Source organism: Somniosus microcephalus, chromosome 4 (genome assembly GCF_052327205.1).
Source record: "Somniosus microcephalus isolate GS21.2 chromosome 4, FLI_Smic_1.0, whole genome shotgun sequence".
NCBI classification, from domain to species: domain Eukaryota; kingdom Metazoa; phylum Chordata; class Chondrichthyes; order Squaliformes; family Somniosidae; genus Somniosus; species Somniosus microcephalus.
In genome coordinates, this window is record NC_140990.1 from 257028248 (window position 1) to 257043183 (window position 14936).

The 14936-nt window shown below is 47.5% G+C and overlaps 1 protein-coding gene across 2 annotated transcripts in view; it reads left to right on the top strand.

Annotated features, from left to right (window-relative positions):
• The window catches only part of LOC147120404 (ropporin-1-like), an 88101-nt gene that overhangs the window by 1602 nt on the left and 71563 nt on the right, over positions 1 to 14936 (top strand). The window lies entirely within an intron of this gene.

Below are 14936 nucleotides of genomic sequence, written 5' to 3' on the forward strand. Positions count from 1 at the left end.
CGAGCGACTGTGAAGTGGAACGGTACACAGCCCAGCCGGGCCGCGGGGAGCGCAAATTAAAGGGCACTTACCCAGCAGTATAAAGGCCAGCCATTTTGCAGCATTCACTCTTGTGCAACGGTTTTTTGGACAGAGACCAAGGAGGAGAGTTTACTGGTTTGGACCAACACTTGGACAGGTATTTTTGGCTCAGGCCAGAGCTTACCAATTATCTTTGCCTTCATTCAGAGCTCAGTGTTTGCCAGCATATAATGGGGGCTGCATTGGGTGGCAACGCTGAATTTCAGCCTTATGCCAGAAGGGCTTGCAGACGCCGTGAGAGAGTGGCAGCCCTGGCTAGACGCAGAGGGGGCAACAGGCGTCGCCAACTGAGGCCTTACCCACGCAGGGTATACCGCCAGCAGACCTCCTATCTGACCATGTCTGCCGCGATGTGTGTTAGGAGGCTGCGATTCCGAAGGGAGGTGGTTGCAGACATCTGCCGGCTGCTTCAGAGAGATCTGCAGCCACAGCTGATGCGCAGGACGTCTCTGTCGGTGGCAGTGAAGGTGACGGTGGCTCTCAACTTCTATGCCTCCGGCTCCTTCCAATCCACTACTGGGGACATCGCTAACATCTCCCAGTTCGCCGTGCATTGCTGCATCCGCCAGGTGACCGAAGCCCTTTTCAGAAGGAGACATCAATTCATCTCCTTCCCCATGACCCTGGACAAGCAGCAGCAGCGTGCAGTGGGGTTTGCAAGAATAGCGGGCTTCCCCATGGTGCAGGGCGCCATTGACTGCACGCATGTGGCTTTGCGGGCACCTCTTGAGCATGCCGAGGATTACCGCAACCAGAAGGGCTACCATTCCCTCAATGTATAGCTGGTGTGTGACCACAGGCAGTGCATCCTAGCTGTCAATGCCCGCTTTCCAGGCAGCAGCCACGATGCCTTTATCCTGCGACAAACAACTGTGGCTGACATGTTCCAGGCACAGCCTCCCCCAAGAGGATGGCTTATCGGGGACAAAGGCTATCCTTTGTGTACCTGGCTCATGACCCCGCTCCGCGCGCCCATGACCCCTGCTGAAGAGGCATACAACGAGAGCCATCAAGCGACGAGGAACATCATAGAACAAACAATCGGCGTGCTCAAGCAACGGTTCCGCTGTCTCGATCGCTCCGGGGGAGCCCTCCAGTATTCGCAGGATCGAGTCTCCCAATTCGTCGTTGTTTGCTGCATGCTGCAGAACCTGGCTATCCGCAGGACTCAGGCACTGCCACCTCACGTTGGACCACCACCTCAGGAGGAGGAGCAGGAGGAGCATGAGGACGACGAGGACGAGGAGTACCAGCCCAGGAGGGAGGCACAAGGTCCAAGGGCCGCCCGTTGGCGGCTTATTGAACATCACTTCTAGGCCCCCTGTCAGGGAATGGCTTGTGCCAATGATAGAACATGATTGCAGCTGCTCCGCAAGCCCTCAGCCGGTTAAGGCAACAAACACTTCAAAGATCAAACATGGACAATGTGAATAAATAAAATGGTTTATTGTACAAACTCTGGGCCCTTCCCACATGAAAACCAAAAACAGACGAAACCCCCAAAAAACACTCAAACACATTACTCGCTCCCACAACCTGGAGAGGATTAACAAAATAGGGCAACTAAAATGGCCGTCATTCTCGGCCTTCATCAAAAACAAACATCACATCATCGGCCTTCAAAAAACAAACATCCAATTCTCGGCCTCAAGAAACAAACACAAATGGCCACACATTCGACTATTTGGCCCGCTAGGGCGATGCCTTGGCCATCTTTGGGTGGCCCCTGCCCGCCCTGCTGCTCCGCCTCAAAGTAAGGCCATTGGCTGCTGCAAGGCTGGGGGCAGGCTCCTGAGGGGCACATGTCGTGACGGCAGATGCCCTTGGGGGTCGGCCTAGTCGAGGTCTGGCCGTCGAGCGGGCGGCTGTTGATTGCTGCAGATTGCTGCAGCTGTGGCTGGCCAGCATCAGTCGCTGCAGCAGCTCCTGGCAGCTCCACTGGGGGACTGGCAGTGGCGGCTGGAGGAATGGCGGCAAGCTGGCGGATGGCAGGCGCTCGCTGGTCGCCTGAGACACTGGCACTCGCCCGGGCCAGCACTGCAGCATGCACACCAATCTGCCGAGGGACAGACCGCTGTGCTGCTGCAGCACGCCGGGTGCCCTGGCGATGCCTGGCTGACACAGCGAGTGTGGCAGCAGTGAGTGCCTGTGTTGACCTGTTCACTGACCGCATCAGAGCAGCCAGTGACTGGACGGCACCACTGATCACCTGGCCAGTCGCTGACAGAGCTGCCACGAATTCCGCCCGACTCGCTGCCTGATCTGCCCGGTATTTCGCCCGACTGGTGGCCTCTGAGGGCCCGAACTCGGCCACACTCCGAGAGAGGGAATCGATGGACTCAGGCAACCGTGCCACTGCCGCCATGAGCTCCGTGTGCCGGCGCTCCGAGTCCGCGGACAAGTCTTCGAGGCGTTCCATCTCCTCGGCGAAGAGCATCTCCTGACTGGAGGCCGGACTCTCCCTCTGGGGAGAAGGCCGCCGAGCTGGCCGACCCTTCCTGCGTTGCTGGAGGCCGCTGGGCCCAGCAATTGGACTCCCCTCCGACGCTTCCCCCCTCTGGGGAGAAGGCCGCCGAGCTTCCACCCCCCTCCCGCCTTTCTGCAGCCCGCAGGTCCCAGGAGCTCCCCTCCCCTTTGACACTTCCGCCACGCTGCCCTCCAGGGAAGACGTGTCCCCTACATTGGCCTGGGTGGCCGCGGCTGAGGGTTCCCCTGATGGGCCGCCTTCCTCTTGCTCCTCCTCCTGCTCCTCTTCGGAGGGTCTGTCACTGGCAAGTTCAGCGACCTCCTCTTCACCATCTGAAAGCAGGAAGGCACAAGAGTAGCTTTAGAGTGAGGAGAGGGCGTCAGTGCGGGATGCATGAGTGGTGGCATTCAGCGCATTGGTCGGACAGTGGCAAAGGATGTAGATCTGATGCGCAAGTGGGACGAGAGAGGTGCAAAAGGTGATGTCCTTACCATTGCTGCCCAGAACAGGGTCGGCATCTCCACATGCAACGGGCCCAATCACCCGGCCACCCATGAGGCGCTCCACGCGATGTTGCAGGTCGGTGAGTGGCTGGATGTGGGGTCGGCCTCCCCCGGTCGCAGTCCGGCTCTTGCGATTATTCGCCAGCTTGGCCTGCAAGAGAAAGGACGGCCTCTAAGTACAGTGTGTCGCCATGATCTGGTGTGCACTGCCTCCCATGGTGGAATAGCCTGGCCAGTGTGTCGCCATGATCTGGTGTGCACTGCCTCCTATGGTGGAATAGCCTGGCCAGTGTGTCGCCATGATCTGGTGTGCACTGCCTCCCATGGTGGAATAGCCTGGCCAGTGTGTCGCCATGATCTGGTGTGCAATGCCTCCCATGGTGGAATAGCTTGGCCAGTGTGTTAAGTGCAGAATGTGCAATTGATGCTCATGCCTGTCCCATAGCTGCTGGATGAAGGCTGGCCATTAGAGCTTTCAGGTCCCTTTGCCCATAATGTGAGGTGCACATGCAAGGATGAGGAGGTCACTGGAAAGGGTACTCACCCTGACAATGCGTGTGAGGTCATTTAACTTTTTGCGGAATTGGGCACCGCTCCTGGGGACGTCGCTGTTGGCTGACAGCTTGGTGGCAACATGCCTCCAGGCTCTCCTGTAGACGCGGACCGTCGCCTTCTTGCCATTGTCCGGGTACAAAACATGGCGCCTCTTCTCCACAGCAGCAATCAGCACACTCAGATCACGCTCTGAGAAGCGCTGCGCACGTTCACGGGCCTTCTCCATGTCTTCAGGCGCTATTTGGGTCCAGCAGCAGTGTTCAGGCCTAGCTGGAGGGCTCCACTATCCAGGGCGTGGCAGCAGACACAGTCGACCCTTCCCCCTTAAGAGCTGGCCGGCGCCAGGGTGTCTGCTGTCAATCACGAGATGGCCGCACCTGCGCTGCGCCCGGCCTCGGCGCTATCGATCACCACCTCCGGCTTAGCGCCCAAAGGGAGGCGTCCAGCAGCAGTTTTAGCGCTCGCCCGAACTCCTAGGGCGAAGCTAATGAATATCGGAGAAGTGGCATCGATTTGGCGGCGGCCGCAAACTTTAGCGGATGCCCCACTTTAGCGCCCCAAAAGTGGCGTCAATGAATTTCTAGGCCATTATATCTAAACTATTATTATCAAATACAAAGAATCGTGAGTTTTCTTTTCTTATTCGCGATATCGCTCAGGTGGTTGGATGTTGTCCCTCCATCTTGTGGATTTGGTGGTGACCACTCCTCTCTGCGGTGTTTTGGTGTGTTCCGCTCTTGTTGTTGTTGCTGTCGCACTTGGAGTTGGAGTGTGCATGCTCGTGGTTGTTTGATTTGTGGCGCTTGTTTCTGGCATTATACTGCTTGTGGTAGCTGGTGTTGTCAATGTTGCTGATGTTGTCTGCTGCTTAACCAGTTCAGGTGAAGGTCTGATGTGGAGTCTGTTCCGTCTGTATTGGTTACCAGGTTTGGTCTCTACGAAGTAGGATCTTGGAGTATCAGCTTTTCCAATGACCTTGGCTGGATTCCAGGTTTTCAACACCGGGTCTTGCACATGCACTGATTGCCCATTCAGCAATTCTGGTAGCATCTTTGCATGTTTGTCATAATGTTTGCTCCCTACGACTTGTGCTTCTGCCAGCTTCTGTCTGAAGTCCTCCTGGTCCTGGGGAGGATGTATTTTTGCTGGTAGGGTAGTCTTAAACTTCCTCCCATTCAGCAATTCCGCAGGTGGTTTCATGTCTGCTTTCAGTGGTGTTGATCTGAGTGATAGGAGGGCAAGATCTTGGTCTTCCCCCATCTCACTGCTTTTGATGAGAGTTCTCTTGACAGTCTGGATCTGTCTTTCGATGAACCCGTGTCCCCTTGGGAAATGTGGGGATGAGGTTACTATTTTGAACCCATACTTTTCTGCCAGAGCTCTGAATTCACTCGATGTGAACTGGGTTCCATTGTCACAGATTACCTTTTCCGGGATTCCTTGTTCAGCAAACAAGCTCTTTGCAATTCTGGTGGTAGTTGTGGCTCTCAGATCTTTCATCCTTCTCACAAAAGGAAACTTGGAATAGTAATCTGTCACTATGAGATACCATTCTTGATTGCACATGAAGAGATCTGCCCCAACAGTGTGCCATGGTCTTGACGGTATTTCACTAGGTATCATCTCCGCTTTCTGTTGTGCATTTCTGTATTTCTGGCATATACCACATGCAGAAACCATCTGTTCGATATTTTTGTATATGCCTATCCAGTATACAGCTGATCTGGCTCTCAGCTTGCATTTCTCCATTCCCATGTGGCCTTCATGTATTAGATGGAGAAGTTCTGTTGGCATCGTCTTTGACACGATAATCCTCGATCCAGCAAGAAGAATACCATCTTCTATTGCGATGTCGTCTCTAATCGTCCAATATTGACGAATTGTCGCCTGTACCTGCTGGATTCTCTTCGGCCACCCCTGTATCACTTGTTGTGTGAGTAGTTGCAATTCCTCATCTTTGCTAGTCTCATCTCTGATTTGACTGAGCTTTTAGGGGTAACACTCACTAGGTGGTGGATTTTTACCGTTAGACCCTCCACCTCCTGTTTCTCATATGGTGACAATCGAGACAACACATCTGCTAGCACCATTTCCTTTCCTGGCTTATATTTAAGCGTGAAGTTGTAGCTTTGGAGCCTTAGAAGTAGTCTTTGCAGTCTTGTAGGTGCTTTGCACAGGTTCTTCTTGTAGCTCTGTTCTAGTGGACGATGGTCACTCTCTATTGTAAACTGCCTTCCATACAGGTATGTATGGAGTTTCTCGCATCCATACACTACTGCTAATAGTTCTCTTTCTATGTTGGCGTATCTCGTCTCGGCTGACGTCGAGGCCTTTGATGCGAAAGCTATTGGCTTTCCTTCCTGCACAAGAGCTGCCCCTAGTCCTCTGGTAGAAGCGTCTACTTGTAGAGTGACTGGTTTTCTTCTGTCATAATATGACAGACTTGTTTCTTTGCACAACAATTCTTTAAGTTGTTTGAAATTCCTTTCATGTGATTCAGACCATTGGTATTTGGCGTCTTCTTTCATTAGCTCTCTGAGATTTGTTGTATGTTCCGACATGTTTGGGATGAAAGAACTCATGTATTGGACCAAGCCGAGGTAACTCCTCAGCTCTTTCTTATCTTTGGGTGGTTTCATTTCAGCAATCGCCGCAATCTTCTCAGGACTTGGCTTGACTCCTCTGGTGTGTAAATCATACCGAAGAATTGGCATTCCTTTACTTTAACTATGCACTTATCAGCATTTAACTTGATGCCAGCCTTCCTGGTATGCTCCATGGCCTCATGTAGGTGCATATCATGGTCTCTTTCATCTGCTCCATAGATCTGAATATCATCAGCTATTCCTATAGCTCCTCCACAGCCTCTGTATGTCTCGTCTACTTTCTGTTGAAAGATATCTTGACTGACCTTTAACCCGAATGGTAGCCGCAGGAATTTGTAACGCCCAAATGGTGTGTTGAATGTTGTTGATTCCTCATCCAACTTCACGTTCCAATATCCATTTCTGGCATCTAGTTTTGAGAAAACCTTGGCTCCTGCCAGTGATGGCGTAATCTCCTCTAGCGTTGGGGTGGGATAGTGGTCCCTCTTTATCGCCTGGTTTAGATCTTTGGGGTCCAAACATATTCTGAGACGCCCGTTTAGTTTTTCTCGTACCACAATTGAGTTTACCCAGTCTGTGGGTTCAGTGACCTTTACGATCACTCCCTTTTCTTCCATCTCCTTTAGCTCTCTGTCAAGCTTTGTCTTCAGCTTGATGGGTACTTTTCGTGGAGCATGGATAACGGGCTTTACCTCTGGATCGATGGTGATGTGGTATTGGAAATCTCCGAAACATCCCACTGTATCATCGAAACATTCCGGATACATGTCTGTCAAGTCTTTTTTACTCTTGATTTGTGGCCGATTCTCCAGCGGGGTGTTGCTGTCTATCCTCAGTGACGTTTCCATCAGCTCGTGATTCACTGAGATCAATCTCAACTTCTCGCAGCTGTTTAATCCCAGGATCACTGGCCCCTCAGTGTCGGTGACACCGAACGTGCAGTTGATGTTCTTTCTTTTATGTGTCCCTTTGATGAAGGTTGTTCTGAGTTGTTTAATCTCACTCCCCCCGTATGCTGTCAGCGTGACATTACTTGCCTTTAAACAACCCTTTTTCGGGTAGCCATCTTCTCTCAAGCTTTCGGGAAAGATCTGCTGGTACAGTCTCAATGGGAGAATGTTGCTCTGGGCCCCTGTGTCCAGCTTCAACTTTAAGTTGATGGTTATGGGCTGACCTTTGATCCTCTTTTCGATTTGGATGATGGTGTGCAATTCTCTCTTTGGAGTATTTTCCGCTCTGGATATCTCATGAAGCTGTACCTTTATGGTTTCGATGTTTAGTGTATTGTCATGACCATAATCATCATCATCCTGTTCATCCATGGCATGGATATTGTGTTTCTTTCTCTGGTTCTGCTGTCCGCCTTTGTTTTTGATGTATGTTCCTTCTTTCTTCATTCTACACCTCTTTTCCCAGTGATTTAGTTTGCTACATGCATTGCAGCTTGTTCCATATGCTGGACATTTCCTCCTGTCTGTATAATCATGCGGTCTTCCACAGTTTCTGCACATGTTTCTCCCATTGTCATGTGCATGTCTTTGTGTGTTGTACTTTTCTCTCACTGTATCCACTCTGTTGTCCGTCTCAGAAGCCGTCCGCATGTCAGCCGTTTGAGAAATCAGCGTTCTCATTTGTTGCTTCATGGCTTCATGAGCTCTCGCAGTATCTATAGCCTCTGTTATTTCAAGCTTTTCTTTCCCGATCAGGGCTTTTTGTACCTCTACATGCGCTGACCCCCATATCAGCTGGTCCACAAGCCTTTCCTCCATTTCCTTAAATTTACACTTGCTGGCTTCATTTCTCAGCCTTGTTAGGAAATTGTCAGCTGTTTCACCGGGTTCCTGTCTTAGACTCTGGAATTTGTATCTGTGTATACGGTGATTGGATTTAGGCTCTAGATGATTGCTGAATTTCTCAAAGATTGTCGCAGGGTTTTCCTTTTCCTCTTCAGTCAAACTCCAGCTATTATACAAATCTAGACCTTTTTCTCCTGTCCACAACAGAATGTAACTAACCTTTCTTCGTTGGCAGTACCCTTCAGGAAGCTTTAGAATGTAAGGTCACATTTCTGTTTGAACTTGTGGAATGCCTCCACTATATCGTCAGCTTCCCAGTTCATGAGGGGTTGCATTTGCGCAGTCAGTGCAGCGGCAGCCGCCATCTTAGTTGCCCGTACGATTCACACTCAATCACCACAGACACCGCCACTCACGATCAGCTCATATATTCACTTTTCGTCTTATTCGTAGTTCGTATGGCACAAGTTGTACTCACTTATACCGCTGCCACCATGTTGTGTCTCCTTGTGTTCTTATTACTATGTAATACAGACACTTTTAACTCATTTAGTTTACGACCTTCACTCAGTTGTATTTTTGCTTTTATGATGTTGCTGCCACATGGTGCGGAGTGATACAAGATGTCCGACCTTGCACTGCCACTGCCTTTCACAGTGTGCCGCATAGAAATATAAATACACTAACCAAAGTAGTTCCATTTAACGATGTAATAATATAACGATGTAACAGCACGTATAACAACGACTGATCCACAACTCCCCATTTAACATCCCCACCAAAGCTGAATTTTAGCCCCATATTCTTTTACAAATAATTCATGTGGTGTAGCATTCATTACTGTAGATCAGACACTGTGGTTTGTTGGGTTGCGTTATTTGGTTAGTAAGGTTTTGTTATGGGTTTGGGGCCAATTAAGTGGAATTGTGAGTATTGTTAAAAAAAGGATTGAGGATTTAAAAGACAGTAGGCAACACATATTTGAGAAGACAGTGGGGAACAGTCATTCAGGAACAAAAAGAGATAATAGGGAACAGGTGTGCATTGGGGGGGGGTGGCAGGAAAGGACATAATGAAGCATTTAAAAAGAGAAAAAAAATAGGTTTAATGGCTAATAAGAGGGCCACATTTGTAGATCAAGAAACTATATTATAAATACCAATTGGACTGTCTGAAAGCACTTTAACCAATGTGTGGATCTCACTAACATTACATACTGATACCAGAATCAACATGGCAAGTTTTAGGAGGTTGAAAAGGAAAGACATCAACTAGTCCATGACCAAACTGAGGTCCTAGTTCTGCATTTGGGTGTTCTCACTTGATCCAATTTCCAAGCCGTCTTTCAAAAACTTTGAAGCACAAGGATGTTCTCCCATTAACTTCTGATACAAAAGGATTATGAAAGACTGATATAGCAGCTATTTTAATACAAATGGAGTTTGGTTTCAACCATAGGTTAACAAGATGCTGCATGCATTTGACTAAGTGGTACACAAGAGAAAGAGAAAGGGTAATGTTCCACTGTACAAACGTTTTCCACATCAGATTAAATATCTGTGTTTGATTGGTCATCTGATTGACAGACAACCTTCTGTAAGCTCATAATACACCCACAACTGCTGGTGTTATGCCTGGGTCTAGTACCTGTCTTCTCAGCCACTAGGTCATCAAACAGAAACTGGCTGGGTCCAGATGGAGGATCTGACCAGATTGTTGAGAGAGATCTCTCCTACGTAATAACGTGATCACAGTTCAGTGGAAGGAAATGTAATGACTGCAATATTTAAGGACGATAAAGAGCTACTAGAATCACTTTTCTCCCTCTGTTTTGATTTTCTGTAATATACCTGGTATTTGTGGAAATAGGTGAAATACATACAGAAATATTTGTTTCCAAGAAAGGAAAATCATTCAGAATATGGTGATTCTTCTTTCATGGGCAGAAGCAAGGGGGCTGGTGGATGTTTGATGACATAAAGAGGTCAATCGTTGAGTAACTACAACTTCAGAATATGTTCTGGACTACCTCTGAGGGTGGATTGATGAGTTACTGAGGTCATGAACTGTCATGTTGTCCACCCTAGCCAGATGTTATGGTGAGGGTGCAACTCCATTGTTCAGACACCAATGGGCAAGTAACATCACACCTTCACAGATGAACTGAGAGTGGGTTCTGCACTGTTTCTTGGCATACAGAACCCTTCTCAGATAGTCTCCACTCACTTGCATTAGAAAGTGTATAGGACTAAATGCATTGCTCATGATTCAAGCTTGTTGATATGCCAGGTAGTCACAGTGTCAGACTGCCCTGATCACATTCCAAAATGGCCACCTCATCCTGACGGGGAGCCAGCCAACACCATTTCAAGAGATACTGGCTGCAGCAAAGCTTCCAAAACATTGTGCTTTTGGCACCACCACCTTAGAACTAGAGTAGAGGTCAGGCAGAATAGATTTGATTGTAGAAATCACAGCACTAGGAGTAACAAAGATGGATCTTGCCCTCTGACTGAAAGCACAAAGGTTGCATTCTATTGTGATCCCTGAGCCTCATCACAACATTTTTGAAGGTCTGTAGATGAATCTGGGATAAGAAGACTCATCCGAGTGCAGTTGAAAACATGAATTTCACATCCTCTTTTGGTTCTGGATGAAACTTCACGTAATTAATGATGAGATTAAGCTCCAGGAATGTGGTAAGCAGCTCGGATGGATGTCCCAGTGGTTTTTCAGCAAAAAGCTGTCATGAGCCAGTTGTCTAAGTACAGACATTCCAGAAAAAACTGCATCCTTGCAGCTGTGACCATAAAAATTGGACCTGAGATACTTATGATAATCACCAAATGGTGATGTGAAAGCAGGCATCTTTGAGATCTGTTGCCGTTTACCAGTCTCCTTTTACCAGGATATGCTGTCTAAATGTCTTGGGATAATGTTACCACCGTGAATCTTTGCTTGCAAATAAACTATTCAGTGTTTTGAAAACCTGAATGGGATGGTAACCTCCAATTTCTTGGAAACGTCCCAATTTCTTGGCAACCATGGGTGAAATTCAACTTGGGAGTGGACGCAAATTGGGTGGTATCACACCTGCCACCAGTTATACACCCTCACCCACCCACTATGTGCACCATCTTCAGTTCTATTGAAGATGGTGCACGTGACAAAGCATACTCAAGAGGATTGTCCTCCTCTGAAGTGTCTTTCTCAGGAAGCTCTTGCTGCTGCAAAGGACCTAAAGGAAATACAAAGGTTAGGATGGGGCTGAAAGGCCAGACATTTGCAGATGGCAGACTTCACAATGCAGATTGAAGTTGTGAAGCATGTTGAACAATTTGCCAAAGTGAATGAAGGGTTCCAAGTAATATGCGGACACCTTGCTGAGGTAACACTTTGCACTTGGGCAGGACTGGGACCGATGTCCTAGGGGGAGTGTTTGCTAGTGCACTGGGGGAGGGTTTAAACTAAAATGGCAGGGGGTTGGGAACCTGAGCAGGGAGACAGAGGAAAGGGAAACAAGGATAGTAGCAAAAGAAAGGAAGGAGAAAAACAAAGCTGGCAGTCAGAGAAATCAAGGGTTTAAATCAAACATGGCCACAGTAAATAATAATTCTAAAAGGTGTAAGAGTGTTAAAAAAACAAGCCTGAAGGCCTTGTGTCTTAATGCAAGGAGCATTGTAATAAGGTGGATGAATTAGCTGCGCAAATAGAGGTAAACGGATATGATATGATTGGAATTACGGAAACATGGCTCCAGGGTGACCAAGGCTGGGAACTCAACATCCAGAGGTATTCAATATTCAGGAAAGACAGGCAAAAAGGAAAAGGAGGTGGGGTAGCATTGCTGGTTAAAGAGGGGATTAACACAATTGAAAGGAAGGATATTAGCTCTGATGATGTGGAATCTGTATGGGTAGAACTGAGAAATACTAAGGGGCAGAAAACGTTAGTGGGAGCGGTATACAGAACTCCAAACAGTAATGCGGAGGTTGGGGATGGCATTAAATGGGAAATTAGAGACGTGTGCAATAAGGGCACTGCAGTTATCATGGGTGACTTTAATCTACATATAGATTGGGCTAACCAAATTAGTAACAATACTGTGGAGGAGGAATTCCTGGAGTGTATACGGGATGGTTTCCTGGATCAATATGTTGAGGAACCAACTAGAGATCAGGCCATCTTAGACTGGGTATTATGTAATGAGAAAGGATTAATTAGCAATCTTGCTGTGCGAGGCCCCTTGGGTCGGAGCGATCATAATATGATAGAATTCTTCATTAAGATGGAGAGTGAAGTAGTTGACTCAGAGACTAGGGTCCTGAATTTAAATAAAGGAAACTACGATGCTATGAGGCGCGAGTTGGGTAGGATTGATTGGGGAATGTTACTCAAAGGGTTGATGGTGGATAGGCAATGGCAAACATTCAAAGATCGCATGGATGAACTATAGAATTTGTTCATCCCTGTTTGGCATAAAAATAAAACAAAAAAGGTGACTCAACCGTGGCTAACAAGGGAAATTAGGGATAGCATAAGATCCAAGGAGAAGACATATAAATTGGCCAGAAAAAGCAGTAAACCTGAGGACTGGGAGCAGTTTAGGATTCAGCAAAGGAGGACAAAGGGATTAATTAAGAGGGGGAAAATAGAGTGAGAGTAAGCTTGCAGGGAACATAAAAACTGACTGTAAAAGCTTTTATAGATATGTGAAGAGAAAAAGATTGGTGAAGTCAAGCGTAGGTCCCTTGCAGTCAGAATCAGGGGAATTTATAATGGGGAACAAAGAAATGTCAGACCAATTAAATACATACTTTGGTTCTGTCTTCACAAAGGAGGACACAAATAACCTCCCAGAGATGTCGGGGAACATAGATTCTAATGAGAGGGGGGAACTGAAATAAATCAGTATTTGTAGGGAAATGGTGTTAGGGAAATTGACGGGATTGAAGGCCGATAAATCCCCAGGGCCTGATAATCTACATCCTAGGGTACTTAAGGAAGTGGGCCTAGAAATAGTAGATGCATAGCTGGTCATCTTCCAAAATTCGATAGACTCTGGAACAGTTCCCATGGATTGGAGGGTAGCTAATGTTACCCCACTATTCAAAAAAGGTGGTAGAGAGAAAACGGGGAATTATAGACTGGTAAGCCTGACATCGGTAGTGGGGAAAATGCTAGAGTCCATTATAAAAGATGTAATAGCAGAGCACTTGGAAAACAGTGACAGGATCGGACAAAGTCAACATGGATTTACAAAAGGTAAATCGTGCTTGACTAATCTACTGGAATTTTTGAGGATGTAACTGGTAGAATAGATAAGGGAGAACCAGTGGATCTGGTGTATTTGGACTTTCAGAAGGCTTTTGATAAGGTCCCGCATAAGAGATTAGCCTGTAAAGTTAAGGCACATGGGATTGGGGGCAAGGTATTGACTTGGATAGAGAACTGGTTGGCAGGCAGAAAGCAAAGAGTTGGAATAAACGGCTCTTTTTCCGAGTGGCAGGCAGTGACTAGTGGGGTACCACAGGGATCGGTGCTAGGACCCCAGCTATTCACAATATATATAAATGAACTAGACAAGGGAACTAGATGTAATATCTCCAACTTTGCAGATGACACAAAGCTGGGTGGGCATGTGTGCTGTGAGGAGGATGCTGAGAAACTCCAGTATGATTTGGACAGGTTGGGTGATTGGGCAGAAGCATGGCAGATGCAGTATAATGTGGATAAATGCGAGGTTATCTACTTTGGTGGCAAAAACAGGAAGGCAGATTATTATCTGAACGGCAATAGATTGGGAAAAGGGGAAGTGCAACGAGACCTGGGTGTCCTTGTGCACTAGTCGCTGAAGGTCAGCATGCAGGTGCAGCAGGCGGTTAAGAAGGCAAGTGGTATGTTGGCCTTCATAGCGAGAGGGTTCGATTACAAGAACAAGGATGTCTTGCTGCAGTTGTACAGGGTCTTGGTGAGACCACACCTTGAGTATTGTGTGCAGTTTTGGTAGCCTTATCTGAGGAAGGATGTTCTTGCCATGGAGGGAGTGCAGCGAAGATTCACCAGACTGATACCTGGGATGGCAGGAATGACGTATGAGGAGAGATTGGGTCGATTGGGCTTATACTCGTTGGAGTTTAGAAGAATGAGAGGGGATCTCATTGAAACTTATAAAATTCTAACAGGACTAGACAGACTGGATGCAGGAAGAATGTTCCCCATGGCCGAGGAGTCCAGAACCAGGGGTCACAGTCTAAGGATAAGGAGTAAGCCATTTAGGACAGAGATGAGGAGGAATTTCTTCACCCAGAGAGTGGTGAACCTGTGGAATTCTCTACCACAGAAGGCTGTGGAGGCCAAGTCACTGAATATATTTAAGAAATAGATAAATTTCTAGAGATAGAGGATCAACCATGATCATATTGAATGGTGGAGGAGGCTCGAAGGGCCGAATGGCCTACTCCTGCTCCTATTTTTCTATGTTTCTAATACTGGCTGCAAACCTACAATTTAGTGAGAGCACTGCCAGTGGTTTACAAATCCACCACTACCCGCAATTATGTCCACTTTGGCTCAAACTCGCCAAGCACTACAATATCAAGTACTGTGCTGGCAACATGAAAAAGGTGTCTGACCAGCACTTTTATCACGTTTCCCTTGATACGCAAGCCAAAAGTTACCACATTAGTGCATTTCCCACAGTTCAGTGATTACTGCTATGTAGCCAACTTGAAGTCTTTGGGATACGAGTATGGCAAAGCTTTGACTGTATTTTGCATCTTGACTGTTGACCCTGCTGAGGTTTGGGTATGCAGAAGATGCAATGAAAGAGCTGTAAGATTGTATGAAGGCAGGGCATTAGCAAGCAGCAAATGCTTTGTGAAATGTACCATCTATCTTGTACATAGTACTATTCGTAAATCTTACC